General features: G+C 40.4%; 1 long non-coding RNA gene across 3 annotated transcripts; it reads left to right on the plus strand.

Annotated features, from left to right (window-relative positions):
• The first annotated feature begins 577 nt into the window (after positions 1-577).
• On the plus strand, positions 578-3,388 carry LOC110873752. Of its 3 annotated transcripts, XR_002555429.2 has the most exons (6): positions 578-1,504; positions 1,590-1,684; positions 1,878-1,930; positions 2,027-2,108; positions 2,909-3,110; positions 3,217-3,388. It is a non-coding gene; the product is annotated as an uncharacterized LOC110873752 (long non-coding RNA). The 3 variants fall into 3 exon arrangements; XR_004865543.1 differs by having other exon boundaries at positions 1,590-1,930; XR_004865542.1 differs by having other exon boundaries at positions 1,590-1,930; positions 2,909-3,388.
• The last annotated feature ends 14,217 nt before the right edge of the window (positions 3,389-17,605 follow it).

Raw genomic sequence — 17,605 nt, forward strand, 5'->3', positions numbered from 1 at the left:
AATAAAGCTCATAAACGATGATGTTTTTAAGAATATTAAATCAACCATTTATAGCTCATATTATTTGATCGTGCTATTTCAAAAAAATTTGTGTCTTGAAAAATTAGATTTTCTGTATTATTTAAAAACGTACTTAAAAGTTTTATGCAACAAAATTAAAAAAAATATTTATAAGAAAGCTAATAAAATGTTTATGAAAGAATATAAACTTTTCTATTAAAAAGGTTTTAATAAAAGTAAAAGAAAACGTTTATATTAAAAGAAATTGAAAACCTTTTCATTAAACTTGATATGATCGAACAACATGTTTTTAACTTATTAGAAACATACTTTTTTAACTCAATCTTAAAAAACATTGTTTTATATAGAAATTACCTTTACCCAATAAGATTAGGAGTGGGAAAAATTAGTTTAAAAAATACACACATTTTTATAAATATTTTTGAAACTGCCCATTTTAGTAAATAACTTTTTTAACTACACCTTTTTAGGAAAAAAAAAATCTTCCTATTTTTATCTACGTCTTGATATAATTTATATCTATTAATAAACCACTGTTCATTATCTCCATCTAGAGAATACCTGTCTTCTTCTCCTCAACCCACGGGTACACCACGTGTGTGTTTCTTAACAACATGAGAGAAAGATTAAGACCCAGATTTTGACACGGTGAATCACCTGACTAGCGAGATACCACCGGCGGCCTCAGATGGCAATGACAACGACGAACTCATTTCAAGACGACACAGCAGGAGATGCAAGAAACAGAAGCTCATGTCCGTGGTTTTGCAGAATGGGGAGATGCAAGACAAGAAACAGAAGCTGATGCCCGTGGTTTTGCATAGTGGGGGAGATGTCAAAATCAATCAACGGTGGTAGTGGTGGTGGCCGAATTCGTTTTTTTTTTTTTTTTTTCTTGCTATGTTTTCAGTCTCGCCTCCAACCGAACTCCGGTATTGATTTTTGAACAATTTTGATTATTGTTTATCTATGAACAAAGTTGGGTTACCCTGTGAAAAACTTTATTATAGTTAGGTTTATCTGTCTCGATTTCTGCAACCAATTTCTAGGGTTCTTAGTTTGAATTTGGGATTTCTGAATATTTGTTGAAATTATATGTTATTGCTATCATCATCATGAGTAAAAAACTTTTTTTATATGGATTTTGTTGTTTTACAAAATCTAAATAAATCTTGCCTTATGAATTTTGTTTTATACAGCATAAGCTTGCAAGTAATTGGTTGAATAGCCCCACATAGCATTGTATGAATTAAATGTACCCTTTAATTCATGAGTTTTTTGTTTCTTTTTATTCCTAATGCAGATGTGTTAATCTTTCATACCTGATCATATGCACGTAATTGTATAATTAATTAATCATTACATTTTTCTATGATTTTAAAAATTATACTAATAATCTGTTGGATTGTTGTCTTTTAGGTTGCATGCTGGTTGTCGATTTTTGTGATAACATCGCCTGTTGCTTTAATCTGAAGGCTTGAAGGTAATGTACTAAATAATTAACATTTCTGGTCTTTTGGGGATGGATTTATTGGTCATCTAAGGATTGTTCTTGATTTATGTTGCAGGCTGCTGCTGGTGGGTTGCTGGGATTTATGAATTATGACAGCTGGACTTATTCACGTATTCTCACAAGCTGGTACCTCTTGACTGACCTCTGCTGGTATGCATGATCTGCCAATGTTATGGTTAAACAATATATGCTATGGCACTTATGTGAAGATCATGTTAGTTTGAAATTAAACCACTATGAGTCGTTCATATTTTACAAATAACTATTATTGTTAATTAGTTTGACAAATCTTTCTTATGTTCATCTGTATGACTAACCCTGAACCACCTTGATGAGTAAAAAGGTAAATCATGAAAAGGTTCCCAACAGCGCCAATGAGGTTCCAAAAACGCTGAGGTAAGCTTTTATTTCACATACATGTCTCCTTTTTTACTTGATCAGTTTACTATAAGGCCTGATTTGGGGATATTTGTTTATCCGCGGACCTCGCAGAACTCCAGCAGGGGAGGCATACTGTTTTCGGTGACCTTTCGACGTCATCAGAAACAATGGGGATGAGGCGCCGACGAACAAGGTAAACCTTAGCTTTCCCTTTCATTTAGCACGGGAACAGGTACGGGACTGGGGTACGGGGACGATACGGGTACGAGGAAAGTACGAGTATGCATGTCTGTTTAAACTTTAAATTAACTTGTGTTTTGGAATAAATCAATCAACATTAAATTTCTTTTACCTTTCAATGCATAATAAGCCTTTTTGGGTAACCAATAAGCCTTTTTGTTATGTGGCCAAATTTCTTATAGTAACAACATATGATAGATTTTTGCGTTTATATCATAGAAACACTACTGATTAGAATAAAATGTTTGTTAGGACAAAGCCAAAATGATAAACAAGATTAAATAGAGAGGGAGGACTGAAATAGAGAATTTGAAACAAAGAGGTTGAAAAAAATAAATATATCAAAAAGTCTGACCGCAAATTGGATGAAATGATTCAAATGAAAGTAGGGTTGTTAATGAGTCGAGCTGAGCCGAGCCAGGGCAAGCTCTAGCTTGGCTCGAATCTAAAACAAGCTGGCTCGGCTCGAAATAAAAATCAAGTTGAATACTTGAGCTCGAGCTCGGCTCAGCTCGCATTGGCTCGATCAAAGCAAATACTACAAGTTTTATAGCTAAATGACTATACATGTAACTTAATTTAATCAAAGGATAAAATAATGTCCTTATTTTTTACTAAAAGGGTCAAATGTACAAGGCACTATTATTATATTGTTATTGGGCTTCATCTCTCCATTTATAAAGAAGGTGTCCTCTCAAATTTGTTTCAGCCATCAATGTGGACAATAAAAATGTTTTGAGATTTTACTTGCAGCCATCAAATTTGTTTCAGCCATCAATGTGGACTAGAACACTGTTAAACACAAACGCAAGCTCGATTAGGGAGATGCTGACGCATGTTGAAAGTCCCGGCTCTACAAAAAGAGGTAAAAAAGCAATGTCTTATCGCCTTGGCGGTGGTTTGTAGGCTGTGGATATCAAGAAATGACCGTGTGTTCAAACAAAAATCGACAGAGGTGAGAAGTTTGGAGGGAGGAGTGAAAGAATTTTGAGTTTTTAGTGGCTAATGCAATGTTTTGTTTCACTCTTTTTTATACTTTTCAGCTTCTTTTCGTCTTGCAGGTGCTTTTGAATGAATTGTTAGCTTTGCAGTTAAAAATGACTTTAAAATTTCACATTTTAGTGTAGATGGTCTGATTCCTAGTTTTAAGCCCAAAATCTTACATCATAAGTTTACAAACGTTTGTTGAATTAAGGCCATCAAATTTTATACAATATTTTGATTTCGACTTTACTTGCCAAGTTGCCATCTATACCGCCACGAATCACAATGAACCGAATCGAACCCCTGCTAATCCCAAGACGGAATGCGCTGGGTTGATAGCAATCGAACCTCTGCTAATCGTCAGGCGCAACGCGCTTGGTTGATAGCACTAGTTGATTTTAAAAGTAAGTTATGAGTAGTAATGCAAATAATCAGAACACAAACATATATGTTATCAATCCAACGTAACTTTTTTTTGTATAAGGTGGTTGTTTACCTTTTTCGTCACTCTATAAGGTGGTTGTTTACCCTTTTCGTCACTCTAACTATATAATGTAATGCTTTATTAAAAATCTGAATATAGCGTTGCAATGAGCTTATTTTTATCTATGTTATGATAAAAGTTTTGTATGTGACAACTGGCACCAAACCGGTAATTCCCGTACACTTTAATTATTATTTAATGACTGTAATTATGTGCTTTACTGTCAACATTATCTGATTTCACACAATACAAGTGAATTCATGCACGTTTTATACTACAAGAATTACATTATACATTAATGAACTGCGTTGCGTCAGAAATACTAGTAAACTTACCGGTAAGACACAGTATGCCAACAACTCTGCAGAAAGCAGTCATGCAATAAAAATAGGGCCTAGGTGTAGGTCCAACGACAAGAATACATTAAATCCCAAGAGTGCATACAAGGGTTAACATATAGACATTCCGGAAGCTAAAATAAGCACTAAAAAGCACCCAAAACGCACTTTAAGTGCAGAATTTTAATAAATTCAGCTCAAAACAGCTTTTTACCATCAAAATATCATGCAGAAATTTCGCTTTATCATCCAAAATACTTCCCTAAGTGTCGGGGATTGAAAGTGTTACAAAAGGATACTTAAAAGACACTAAACGGTGCAATTTAACACTGGTATCTAACCGAACAACCAGACTTTACCCGGAACACCAAAATAGTGCTAGAAACATTGTTATTATCTTACCAAGTTAGTTATGATCCCCCGAACAACATAACACCCCATATAATTATCTAACAACTAAAGCACTTAACTTATACTTGGATTTCAACTAATAATCAACCAATTTAGTTAAAGCCTATCCTACTAACCCCCCCCCCCATGTATACGGTTCCAACGAGGGACCCACTTGGTTGATTTTATTTCAATATTATAATGGATATGCTTGTGCTTTACTAAACATAATGACCAAAGGTCTACACTTGAAGTTGGTTATAAGAAGACCATGTAAGATCTAGAACTCATTTCTCACAATACACTAAAACACACAAGCTCTTTCCCTTCTCCCTTGGTGCCCTCGGCCGAACCCAACCACACACACACACTCACCTTCATCCTTCCATTCTCATATAATCGAAGCACATACAAGGGTGTTAGAAGATGCACAAAGAAGCCGAGAGCTTTCGGAAGTTGAAGAACCTCAACCAATTGCTTTTAACCACTCAATCTTCATCCTTGAACTCCCCTAGCCTTGTACTAGTAGTAAGTGTTTTTAATCATCATCTTGATCTTGTTTATGGTGGTTAATAGATGATTTAATGGTTAAAAGTTAAGAATACTAAAGAACTTCCATTAAAGTCTTGAACATAAGTGGTTAATGGTGGATAAAGAGAAGATATGTGTGTAAATCTTGTGAATCTTGTATGGTTGTGATTATTTGATGTTGTTTATTAATAAAAGTAGAATGGATCATCATCAAGACATACTAGATCATGTTCAAGAACATGAACTAGTATTATGTTAGTGTTAGAAATGAGAAAGATGATGAGACCATCCATCATGAACTTGAAACTTGAATAAACATAATTTTTCTTGAAAAATGAAGTTGTAAACTTGTGGATCTAAAGATCTACAAGTGGTTTTTCGGAAGGACCAAGTGGAAAATACTAGATTGTTAAAAACCCGGATCTTGTGTGAACCAAAATTACTTTTGGTAAATAAACAAGCGTATAAACACAAGTGTAACAACAAAAATACAAGAGGTAATATTTTTAGAAAATATTGTCACAAGTTGTAAAGAACTAATTTCTTTAAAAATGAAGCTTTTAAAGAAACAAACACACTTTAGAGAGTAATAAGACTTACTAAATACCCTAGTAAGTTACTACACACTTTTTGTAAATTTTCAAGGTCATGAAATAGGGAAATTAGTGATTGTTGTTGATAATTGTTGATGATGATTGTTGTTGGTGATTGTTGACGATTTAAAATAAAATAAACACATGTTTTGAAAACATGGGAAACCTCCATTTTTAGGGGAAACTCTGTAAAAAATTTTATAAATTTTGACACTTAGAAAAATATATAAGTTTTGAGAAACTTATTCCCTAAAAATGTATACCAAGGTATTTACCAAGGTTTCCCTAATTTTTGAGTTAAGAAACGATGATTTCGTCAAGGTTAAAAATTGACATTAAGTATGTATATTTTTGAGAAAAAATACATATATTATTTTATCACCAAACTTTGTGCTAAGCGTATGTAGTATGTATTATACGTGCTAGTGTATCAGGACTTGAAAATACACTAAATACCCTTGAGAAGTAAAAACACAAAAATACAGATACAACATACTTAGACAAATACAAGAAAATATATTTTTGTGAAAATATATTAGTTGATAGAATAAATAACTTGGACAAGTTATGGACATAAAATGAAGTTTTGAACAAAGATACATAATTCGGGTGCAAAGTGCAAAATACAAGATACTTATATTAATTTTTGAGAAAATAATATAAGTAAGATACATAGTTAAAAATATAAAATATTTTTAACACAACAATACATATACAAAAGATAGTGACTTGTGCTTGTACGATACAAGTCTAGTGACTAACGATAATAAAACACGTTTAGGTCACGACGCACTATAAGCAAATCCGGTGAAGTTTACGACACAAGGAACGCAAAGTTGTGAGTTCATGCTCCCCCTTTTCTTTCAACTATTTTTAGTTTTATAACTTCGGGGGTGAAATACATGTTACAAATGTTACACTATTTACAAATGGTATGTTGGATACAAGAACTGGGGAATGATATGAGAAATCGTGTCACGAATAGGGTACCATAAGCACCATTAATCGTGTACATACTAAGACCGCAGAACAAAAGGTTAGATCTAATGGGTTCCAGGGTAGCCCCACTCTTGGTGACAACTAGAACCAAGTAGTGTTTTTGTGTCTCAGTCATGAATCGACTACAGAAAAATTCCTATGGTTTGGTGACTTCCTATGTCGTGTCACATGTTAATGGCTTTGCAACCCATTAACACTTGATACATATAGAAATACTTGACTTATACATGAATACGTGATTTTAAACAAAATACATACCATGTTTTTCATACAAAGTATACAAACGTTCAATACAAAAACTGCATGAATTCACACCAACATAATGTTGACGTTTTTCCAAAACTCACATGTATTTCAGGTAACTAGAAGTGGATGTGCGCGTGGTCTTACTCTTGCTGGTGGATGTCGTCTATGTTTATGTTTAAATAAAGTTGTAAACTTTTTAGACAATGTTTCATGCTATTTCGCGATGTAAACGCTAAATTATGCTTTCAAATTATGAAATGTTTGGTATTTGAAGTTATTTTTACGAGCATGTAGTATGTTTACCTTTCATATGCAATGAGAACCTTTCATGATCATACCTCGTGCTTCCGCCACAGAAAGGGGTGTGACATATTGGTGTCACAGCTGCGATTGTAGTGAACCAGGATTCCTTCTCGAGTCTAGTCTACAATCTCTAGGATCCTTCACGAAAACAATTTTTCAAAGAGTTTTCATTGCATAAAACTTCCCGCGACATCCACTGCCTGAAACTGTTTACATGAGTCTAGAAAAGACACTACGAGACCTAGGGTGCACAGGAGTAGCACTTGTCTTTAACTGGGAAATTACATGCAATTATGTGTGATATTTAGCATATACATGTACTAGAAGTAGGATACCACTAGAATACATGACTTTACCTAGGAACAATGGCCTAACTGAAGGAAGAGATACGAGGACGAAACGAACTGTGCGGACTGTGCAAGGAGTTACGTGATTAGGGATGCATACGTAATTATGGAATTCAGTGCACAGAAACCATAGCAACTCTCGTCGCGTATAAATTCCCCCAGTGAAAGATAAAGGTCAAACGTGAATACCCCTTTCAGCCTACTAAATACTCTGCTAGAGTAATAATTGTTTGATGTCATTTATGTGGTATATGCCTGTGTATATATATATATATATATACTACTATTATGACGATATCAAACAAATGTCTAACCCTATTGTGTTATGTTCTGTCAGAACATGGCACCCAGGAAAGCTGTGAATGCTCGTGATCAACCTCCTCCTCCCCCACTACCAAGAAATGCTGAAGAGCTGAACGCTCTACTGGAAGAAAGGATCTCTGCTGCTATCGCCCAATACGAGGCAAACTGTACTCAAGACAATGGAGGACCAAGCAATGCTAGGCGCAACGGGAATGGAGATTCGTCTGGAGGAAACGCAGCTCAAGGTAACCTTAAGATAATTTGCTAAGCATGGAGAAATTTATGAACGGCCCTTGTTTCATTATTTCTTCGATTGCTCACATGTGAGTTGGTTGGGTCAATTACAGGCTGCACTTTCAAGCAGTTTCTCGACTGCAAACCAAAGAACTATGACGGCACAGGAGGTGCAGTAGCATTTGTACGCTGGACGGAAGCTACTATCCGCATGAGCAAGTGTACCACGGATCAACATGTCACTTTTGCTACTAGGCTGTTTGTCGATGAAGCACTGACATGGTGGAATTTACAAGTTCAAACCTTGGGTGATGATGCCGCGTATGGCATGACTTGGGATGAACTGAAAGAGAAAATGAGAGAGAAGTACTGCTCTCGTGCCGAACTCCAAAGGTTGGAGACGGAGTTCTGGCACTTGACTATGGTAGGTGCTGACATCACTAGGTATACTCGAAGGTTCCATGATTTGTCTAGGGTGATTCCCTACATGGTGACTCCAGAATTTAAGCGCGTTGAACGCTATATTTGGGGACTGGCCCTAGAGTTTCGCGGCATGGTAACTTCGGCCAAACATCAAACAATCACCGAGGCTGTAACTCTGGCTGTCAGCCTTACTGAAGATTGTGTTCATATGAAGAAGCTATCACTGAACCCAACAGAAAATACCGAGACACATGCTGAGTCGTCCGGTGACAAAAAAGGAAACATGCAAACCTGAATCAAGCAACTCGTAACCACAAGGGTTCCAACAAGAAACGTGACCCCAACCCGCCTCAGGAGGCGAAATAGCTTGCAGCCATGAATGACGCTCCAGCTAAGGGATACCTGGGCACCCTGCCCAAATGCAATCGGTGCAAGCGTCATCACGAGGGAGCTTGTCGCATTCCAAAGTGCGACAAGTGTGGAAAATTGGGTCACCGCACTGAAGACTGTTGGGGTAAGGGAAACAGAAACGGAAATGGAAACCGCACTGGTGCTGGAAACAATGGTGGAAATGGAAATGACGAGGGTAACCAGAATGGTAATGAAGCTGGGAGAACCCAAGGATGCTTCAGCTGTGGAAGCAATGATCATTTCATGAAAAATTGCCCAAAAGGAAACAACGCTCAGGCATGAGCATTTGTGATTGGAGCAAGGAACGCACGCGAGGAACCTAATGTGGTCACCGGTACGTTTCTCATTAACAACCACTTTGCATCCATATTATTTGACACTGGTGCCGACTATAGCTTCATGTCTGTGGAATTTAAACGCATGCTTGGAATAGAATCTAGTAGATTAGATATTCATTATTCTATAGAGCTAGCCAATGGTAAACTTGTTGAATCGGGCGAAGTTGTTAGAGGCTGCACACTAGAACTTAGTGAACAGAGATTTAGCATCGACCTCTTACCTATTCAATTGGGTAGCTTCGATGTAGTGGTCGGAATGGACTGGTTGTCCAAGAACAAAGCTGAAGTCATTTGTCATAAGAAAATCATTCGCATCCCTTTGGCGAATGAAGAAACTGTGACAACTCGTATTTCCAAACCGATCTTTGTACTTGTGTAACGCTACGTGCTTATGTGAAATATATTATTTAATTGAATGTTATGACGTATGTGAACTTTATGGTTTTATGTGAATGTGTGTTATACATGTTTGGTTGAAACCCGGATCGCACAACATTACACACACTCGATCGCACAAGCCCATTTGGGCTACACTTTGTATTCGGATCAATGGGCAGCCCATTGAGGGTTCGGCCCACTCTTTCTTTAGGTCGCATAACACATGGAGAGGGTGTATACTCCTCATTTGTTACTAAACACCCACACACGCAAACCCTAGCTCTCTTCCTTCTCTCTAGAACTCGACGGCAACAACACCCCTCTCTCTCTTGAAGCTTGTGATTCGGATCGCTCTCATCTTATCCTAATCGGTTAGTGCCTTATGATTAGTGTGTTATGAATAATGTTATGACTTCACGATTTGATTAAATGATTTAGTATTGAATGTATGATGAACACGATGTTTAAGTGTAAGATGATATTAATCGGCTGCCATGATGTTTACGTGTTTGATGATGTCAATCGGCTGCCATGTTTTGTTTTCGGATTTGTTTACATAATGATTCAGGATCAAATGATGAAACCTGTTGTATGTATGTAATCGGCTGAGTTGTTGTGTTAGAACAAATTAGATTTCTTGATGAAGGAGAAACCAAATGTTTGATTATTCAGCCGTGATATGTTTAAGATAGGAAGGTTGCTAGTGATCGAGATTATGAGACGTGTTAATTTAATTGGTGTTATGATCTGATTTTATTTAGGGTTCATATGATTTAATTGTTAAATTGCTAATTTGATCGATTGTTGGTGGCTTAGAATAGTTGGAAATTGTGTTAATTGATAAATGATATATTTGGAAATCATTGAATCTAGTAACTGATATGCAAAAAAAATCGGAAACTTATAAACAGTCGCACAAGGCATCTTGGTAGCACAAGATGTCCACTCGCACAAGTAGATCAGTCGCACAAGCTGATCTGGTCGCACAAGAGGACCTGAACGCACAAATAGTCCTCAGTCGCACAAGTGATGCTTCTTGATTTACTGTCGGGCCTCAAGCCCAATGGATCACTCGCACAACCCAACTCAACCGCACAAGGCTAACCGGGTCGCACAAGATTGACTGGATCGCACGAATTGGATTAATTGCACATTGTTTTGGTTGGGCCGAGTATATATATGTTGGATTGGGCCAGGTCTGATCGCACAATCCGATAGGATCGCACAAGGCCTAATGTTATTTAATCGGGCCGTAGTTATGTTAGATAATTATTGATTTGTTATTGGGCCGAGAGCTTTATGATTGGACTCCTTCAATGATGGGCTTAATTATATACTGGGCCGGGTACTTTTGGGCTTAGGTTAATCGCATAAATTGAATTATTTGATTGTTAAAGTGTTGCCATGATCTACATGCTTGTAACATGTTAGCTTGTGTGAAACATACGTGCACTACTTGAAAACAAAACCTGACTTGTGTGGTAACCCTGTTAGGACGTGGTTGACCACCCTTAGTTCAAGAAAACCTCTTGTGTATCTGCCGAGCAACCCAAGGTGAGTTCACACAGCCAAGGCATGGGGTTCCCAGGGTGGGAATGGGATTGGATGATTATTTCGTGCGTACTTAGTTAATGGAACCTAATGATATGGTCCTCAGGGTGAGGATGGTAAATGATAAGATACGGCTAGACTAGTATACCTACTTGAACTGATCTTCGCACACACGCCAAGGGTTGGCTGCGATAATTATGACTGATCTTCGCACACATGCTTCGGGGAGGCTGCGAACTATAGAGAATAAATCTTCGCAAGTAATGCCAGGGTGGCCGCGATACAAATATACATAGTCTAGGATATTTGGGAGTATTAACCCAAATCTTCGCATACATGCCGAAAGGGCCCGCGATGGAAACCAATACTATACATGAACAATGAACGAACATAATACGACTCATACAATTACTATTACTGAACTTACTTTCTGTGAACTCGCTCAACTAGTTGTTGACTCTCTACTGCATGCCTTGCAGGACCTTAGGTACTTGAGGAGCTTGCACAAGGAGGAGCAGGTCGTTGTGGGAATTGGATCGTGAACAAACACTTATTACTTTTCATACGTTAATACTTATGTTGGGTTTTCCACGTTAATGCTTCCGCTATATTTACTCTTGTTGGTTTTGATAAACACCTTTCGTATTGATGAAAACTTTTATAACTCATTTATATGTTCAATATGATTGGTGGCTTGATCCTGGTCATGTCACGCTCCCAAGCGGTGATACTCCGCGTGTGGGATTTTGGGGGTGTGACTGATTGGTATCAGAGCCATTGGTTATAGAGAACTTGGTTTTAATATGGGAAAACGTTTTTATTAAAACCAGACTATAACCAGAACAGTGCTCTCAACGATCCACAACGACGCTTCGCTCCACGAGCAAGACTCGACAACCTAGGTAATAAGGTTTATGTTTATTACCTGCTTGCTAGAAACGTATAGAACTTTGCTCGTAGTACACTTAGATACACATGACACCATTACATGAGAATACCTACGTGCTTACGCTTTTCTGTCATCGCCCTACTCGCGAACCATTCTTACTTACACTACCTTTACTATAAAGATCATGTCCGGACGTGTGAACATGACTCAAGCCCAGTTGACAGCTCTCATTAACGAACAAGTTGCTGCGGCGCTTGCAGCCGCACAAGCAGGAGGTATAACCTGCCATTCCAAACCTGTCCTAGGATGTTAGATTCTACTCTCGTGACCCAACTCTTGCGCTTAATCTTCACCTATCTTTCTCGCGCAACGGGTCAGAACGCACAGCAACCTGTCTGCACATTCAAGAACTTCATGGACTGTCGTCCAAGCACATTCAGCGGCACAGAAGGAGCAGTGGGACTACTCCATTGGTTTGGGAAGCTCGAGTCAGTATTCGAGATGTGTGAATGCCCTGAGGCTCGCAGGGTCAAGTACGCCACTGGTACTTTGAAGGAATCGCGCTAACCTGGTGGAACACACAAGTACAGATACTAGGGTTGGCAGCTGCTAACGCCACCCCCTGGAACGAATTCAAAGAACGCATTACAAAGGGAATACTGCACGCGTGATGGCATCCACAAGTTGGAAGTGGAGCTTCACCATTTGAAAATGACGGGTTCAGAAATTGAAGCTTATACGAAACGGTCGAACGAACTGGCCATCTTGTGTCCAACCGTGGTGGACCCTCCAAGCAAGCGTATCGAATTGCACTTCAAGGGTCTAGCCTCAGAGGTTCAGAGCCATGCTGCATCGGCTAACCTCGACAATAACCAAGACATTCAGCGTCTTGCTCATCACCTCACGGATCAAGCAGTGGAACAGAACGGGCTGCCTAGTTGTATCAGCGCTATTACTACCGCTATCACTTCTGCTACTTCCGCTACTACTAGTGACAACGAGCAGAAATGGGATGGGTATTCCAGCAAGGGTTCCGCTACCGTTCAGTCTCAAGCACAGCAGCAGCGCAAGAAATGTAATCACCAGAGCCGAGTCAGCCAACTTCTGGTGGTTAGGGACAGGGTGGATATCGGGGAATTCACCCAATGTGTAACTAATGCAACAGACACCACGGTGGTTAGTGCAACGAGGGACGTTGTCAGAGGTGTCTCAAGATGGGCCATGAAACTAAGGATTCAGGAGCCCACGGCCTGCAAATCAGAATCTCCAGCAGCAACAGCAAGCAGAAATCCTATGCAAAGAAAAGATTGTTCGAATTCTCCGTTCTGGTCAAGAACCTCTCGAAGTTCAAGGCGACAAGAGTGGTGCCGTGGTTGGCATCATCTCTTTCTTGAAGGCTCAGAAGTGTCCGCGGAAGGGTCACACCGCAATCTTGGCACTCGTTTCAGATGCATCAGTGAAGGAAAAGAAACTGGAGGATATTCCAGTTGTACGCGACTACCCACAGGTGTTTCCTGAAGATTTACCTGGATTACCGCCTCACCGTTAGGTCGAATTTCAAATCGAGCTCGCTCCAGGAGCAGCACCCATAGCTCGCGCACCATATCGTCTAGCTCCATCTGAACTGGAAGAACTGTCGAAGCAGCTGCAAGAGCTCTTGGAAAAGGGCTTCATTCGTCCAAGCTCTTCGCCTTGGGGAGCTCCAGTATTATTCGTGAGAAAGAAGGACGGTACCTTCAGGATGTGCATAGACTATCGGGAACTGAACAAGGTAACGGTGAAGGACCGTTATCCTCTTCCACACATAGATGACTTATTCGATCAGTTGCAAGGGTCGTGTTGTTACTCCAAGATAGACTTGAGGTCTGGTTATCATCAGCTGAGAGTCTGAGAGGAGGACGTCTCCAAGACAGCATTTAGAACTCGCTACGGTCACTACGAGTTTCTTGTCATGCCGTTCGGGTTAACGAACGCACCTGCCGTATTTATGGACCTTATGAACAGGGTGTGCAAACCCTATCTTGACAAGTTCGTCATTGTGTTCATCGACGACATTCTGATCTACTCCAAGAGTCAGGAGGAACACGAGCAGCACCTACGCCTTATTTTGGAATTCCTACGGAAGGAACAGCTGTACGCTGAGTTTTCGAAATGCGACTTCTGGCTTCGTGAAGTCCACTTTCTAGGCCACGTAGTGAACAAGGATGGGATCCATGTTGATCCATCCAAGGTGGACTCGATCAGGAACTGGCCTGCACCACGTACGCCAACGGAAATACGCCAATTCTTGGGTTTGGCGGGTTACTACAGACGGTTTATTAAGGACTTTTCAAGGATTGCTCAACCGCTTACGCTACTGACACAGAAAGGTGTCACCTACCGTTGGGGCAACACGCAGGAAACTGCTTTTCAGCAATTAAAGGATAGACTTTGCAGTGCACCTATCCTCTCATTGCCAGAGGGCACAGACGATTTTGTGGTCTATTGTGATGCATCCATCCAGGGTCTTGGATGTGTGTTAATGCAGCGCGACAAGGTCATTGCTTACGCTTCGCGCCAACTTAAGATTCACGAACGGAACTACACGACGCACGATTTAGAGCTGGGAGCTGTTGTTTTCACGCTCAAGATATGGCGACACTACTTGTACGGTACCAAGTGCACAATTTACACCGATCACAGGAGTCTCGAGCATATCTTCAGGCAGAAGGAATTGAACATGCGTCAACGACGATGGGTTGAACTAGTTAACGATTACGAATGCGCCATCAAGTACCATCCAGGCAAAGCCAATGTTGTGGCTGACGCTCTCAGTCGGAAAGACACTTTACCTCGGCGCGTGCGAGCGCTACAGCTTACGATTCAGTCTAGCCTTCCTGCACAGATACGAGATGCTCAGGCAAAAGCATTGAAACCAGAAAACGGCAGGGCTGAAGCCTTACGCGGCTCAAGGCAACGACTAGAACAGAAGGCAGACGGCGCCTACTATGTAACGGGGCGTATTTGGGTCCCACTTTTTGGCGGTTTACGCGAGCTGGTAATGGACGAAGCTCACAAGTCCCGCTACTCGGTACATCCAGGGTCGGACAAAATGTACCACGACATCAGAACTACTTATTGGTGGCCTAGCATGAAGGCCCACATCGTTACCTATGTCAGCAAGTGCTTGACCTGTGCGAGAGTCAAGGTGGAATACCAGAAACCAGCGGGCCTACTTCAGCAGCCCAAGATACCGCAATGGAAATGGGAAGAAATTTCCATGGATTTCGTTACAGGCCTACCTAGATCCCAGCGGGGGAATGATACCATATGGGTGATGGTGGATCGACTCACCAAGTCTGCACACTTCCTAGCTATAAAGGTAACAGATAAGTTCTCCACTCTCGCAGACATCTACCTTAAAGAAGTTGTTTCGAGGCACGGGGTGCCCACTTCCATCATTTCGGATTGGGATGCACGATTCACGTCAGAGCTATGGCAAGCAATGCACAAATCCTTCGGCTCACGGTTAGACATGAGCACAGCATATCATCCTCAGACGGATGGGCAGTCTGAGCGAACGATTCAAACACTTGAAGACATGCTTAGGGCATGCGTAATTGATTTCGGCAACGGCTGGGAAAAGCATCTCCCTTTTGGTGGAGTTCTCGTACAATAACAGTTATCATACTAGCATACAAGCCGCTCCATTCGAGGCATTGTACGGACGTAAATGCCGGTCACCTCTCTGTTGGGCAGAGGTGGGGGATAGTCAGATCACGGGTCCAGAGATTGTAGTGGACGCCACAGAAAAGATAGCACAGATACGACAACGCATGACGGCAGCACGCGACCGTCAGAAAGCCTACGCGGATAAGCGTAGAAAGCCATTGGAATTTCAGGTCGGGGACCGGATCTTACTTAAAGTCTCACCCTGGAAGGGTGTGGTTCGTTTTGGCAAACGGGGCAAACTAAATCCGCGGTACGTCGGACCATTCGAAATCATAGAGAAGATTGGCATAGTGGCCTACAAGCTAAACCTACCAGCTGAACTCGGGGCAGTTCACAATGTTTTCCACGTGTCGAATCTGAAGAAATGCTTGTCAGGTGAGACCCTAATAATTCCATTGAAAGAGCTCACTATCGACGAGCGGTTGCAGTTCGTCGATGTAGAAATCACGGACCGGGATGTTAAGATCCTCAAACACAAGAGAATCCCTCTTGTCCGAGTTCGTTGGAACTCCAAACGTGGCCCAGAGTACACCTGGGAACGCGAAGACAGGATGACAGAAAAGTACCCCCAGTTATTCGGAACCAATGCAACCACTACTGAGCCTGAAGCTACTACTCCGAAATTTAGGGACGAAATTCCAGATCAACGGGGGGAGGATGTGACACCCCAGGAAAACCAGTGAACGATATAACTTACCTAGCTTCCTCAGTGAGTGCATACCAAATTTCGGGACGAAATTTCTTTTTAGTTGGGGATAATGTGACAACTCGTATTTCCAAACCGATCTTTGTACTTGTGTAACGCTACGTGCTTATGTGAAATATATTATTTAATTGAATGTTAGGACGTATGTGAACTTTATGGTTAATGAATTATGTGAATGTGTGTTATACATGTTTGGTTGAAACCCGGATCGCACAACATTACACACACTCGATCGCACAAGCCCATTTGGGCTACACTTTGTATTCGGATCAATGGGCAGCCCATTGAGGGTTCGGCCCACTCTTTCTTTAGGTCGCATAACACATGGAGAGGGTGTATACTCCTCATTTGTTACTAAACACCCACACACGCAAACCCTAGCTCTCTTCCTTCTCTCTAGAACTCGACGGCAACAACACCCCTCTCTCTCTCGAAGCTTGTGATTCGGATCGCTCTCATCTTATCCTAATCGGTTAGTGCCTTATGATTAGTGTGTTATGAATAATGTTATGACTTCATGATTTGATTAAATGATTTAGTATTGAATGTATGATGAACACGATGTTTAAGTGTAAGATGATATTAATCGGCTGCCATGATGTTTACGTGTATGATGATGTCAATCGGCTGCCATGTTTTGTTTTCGGATTTGTTTACATAATGATTCAGGATCAAATGATGAAACCTGTTGTATGTATGTAATCGGCTGATTTGTTGTGTTAGAACAAATTAGATATCTTGATGAAGGAGAAACCAAATGTTTGATTATTCAGCCGTGATATGTTTAAGATAGGAAGGTTGCTAGTGATCGAGATTATGAGACGTGTTAATATAATTGGTGTTATGATCTGATTTTATTTAGGGTTCATATGATTTAATTGTTAAATTGCTAATTTGATCGATTGTTGGTGGCTTAGAATAGTTGGAAATTGTGTTAATTGATAAATGATATATTTGGAAATCATTGAATCTAGTAACTGATATGCAAAAAAATCGGAAACTTATAAACAGTCGCACAAGGCATCTTGGTAGCACAAGATGTCCACTCGCACAAGTAGATCAGTCGCACAAGCTGATCTGGTCGCATAAGAGGAATTGATGGCAACAAACAGTCCTCAGTCGCACAAGTGATGCTTCTTGATTTACTGTCGGGCCTCAAGCCCAATGGATCACTCGCACAACCCAACTCAACCGCACAAGGCTAACCGGGTCGCACAAGATTGACTGGATCGCACGAATTGGATTAATTGCACATTGTTTTGGTTGGGCCGAGTATATATATGTTGGATTG

The sequence above is a fragment of the Helianthus annuus genome, chromosome 8, assembly GCF_002127325.2.
Source record: "Helianthus annuus cultivar XRQ/B chromosome 8, HanXRQr2.0-SUNRISE, whole genome shotgun sequence".
In the NCBI taxonomy this organism is placed as follows: Eukaryota; Viridiplantae; Streptophyta; class Magnoliopsida; order Asterales; family Asteraceae; genus Helianthus; species Helianthus annuus.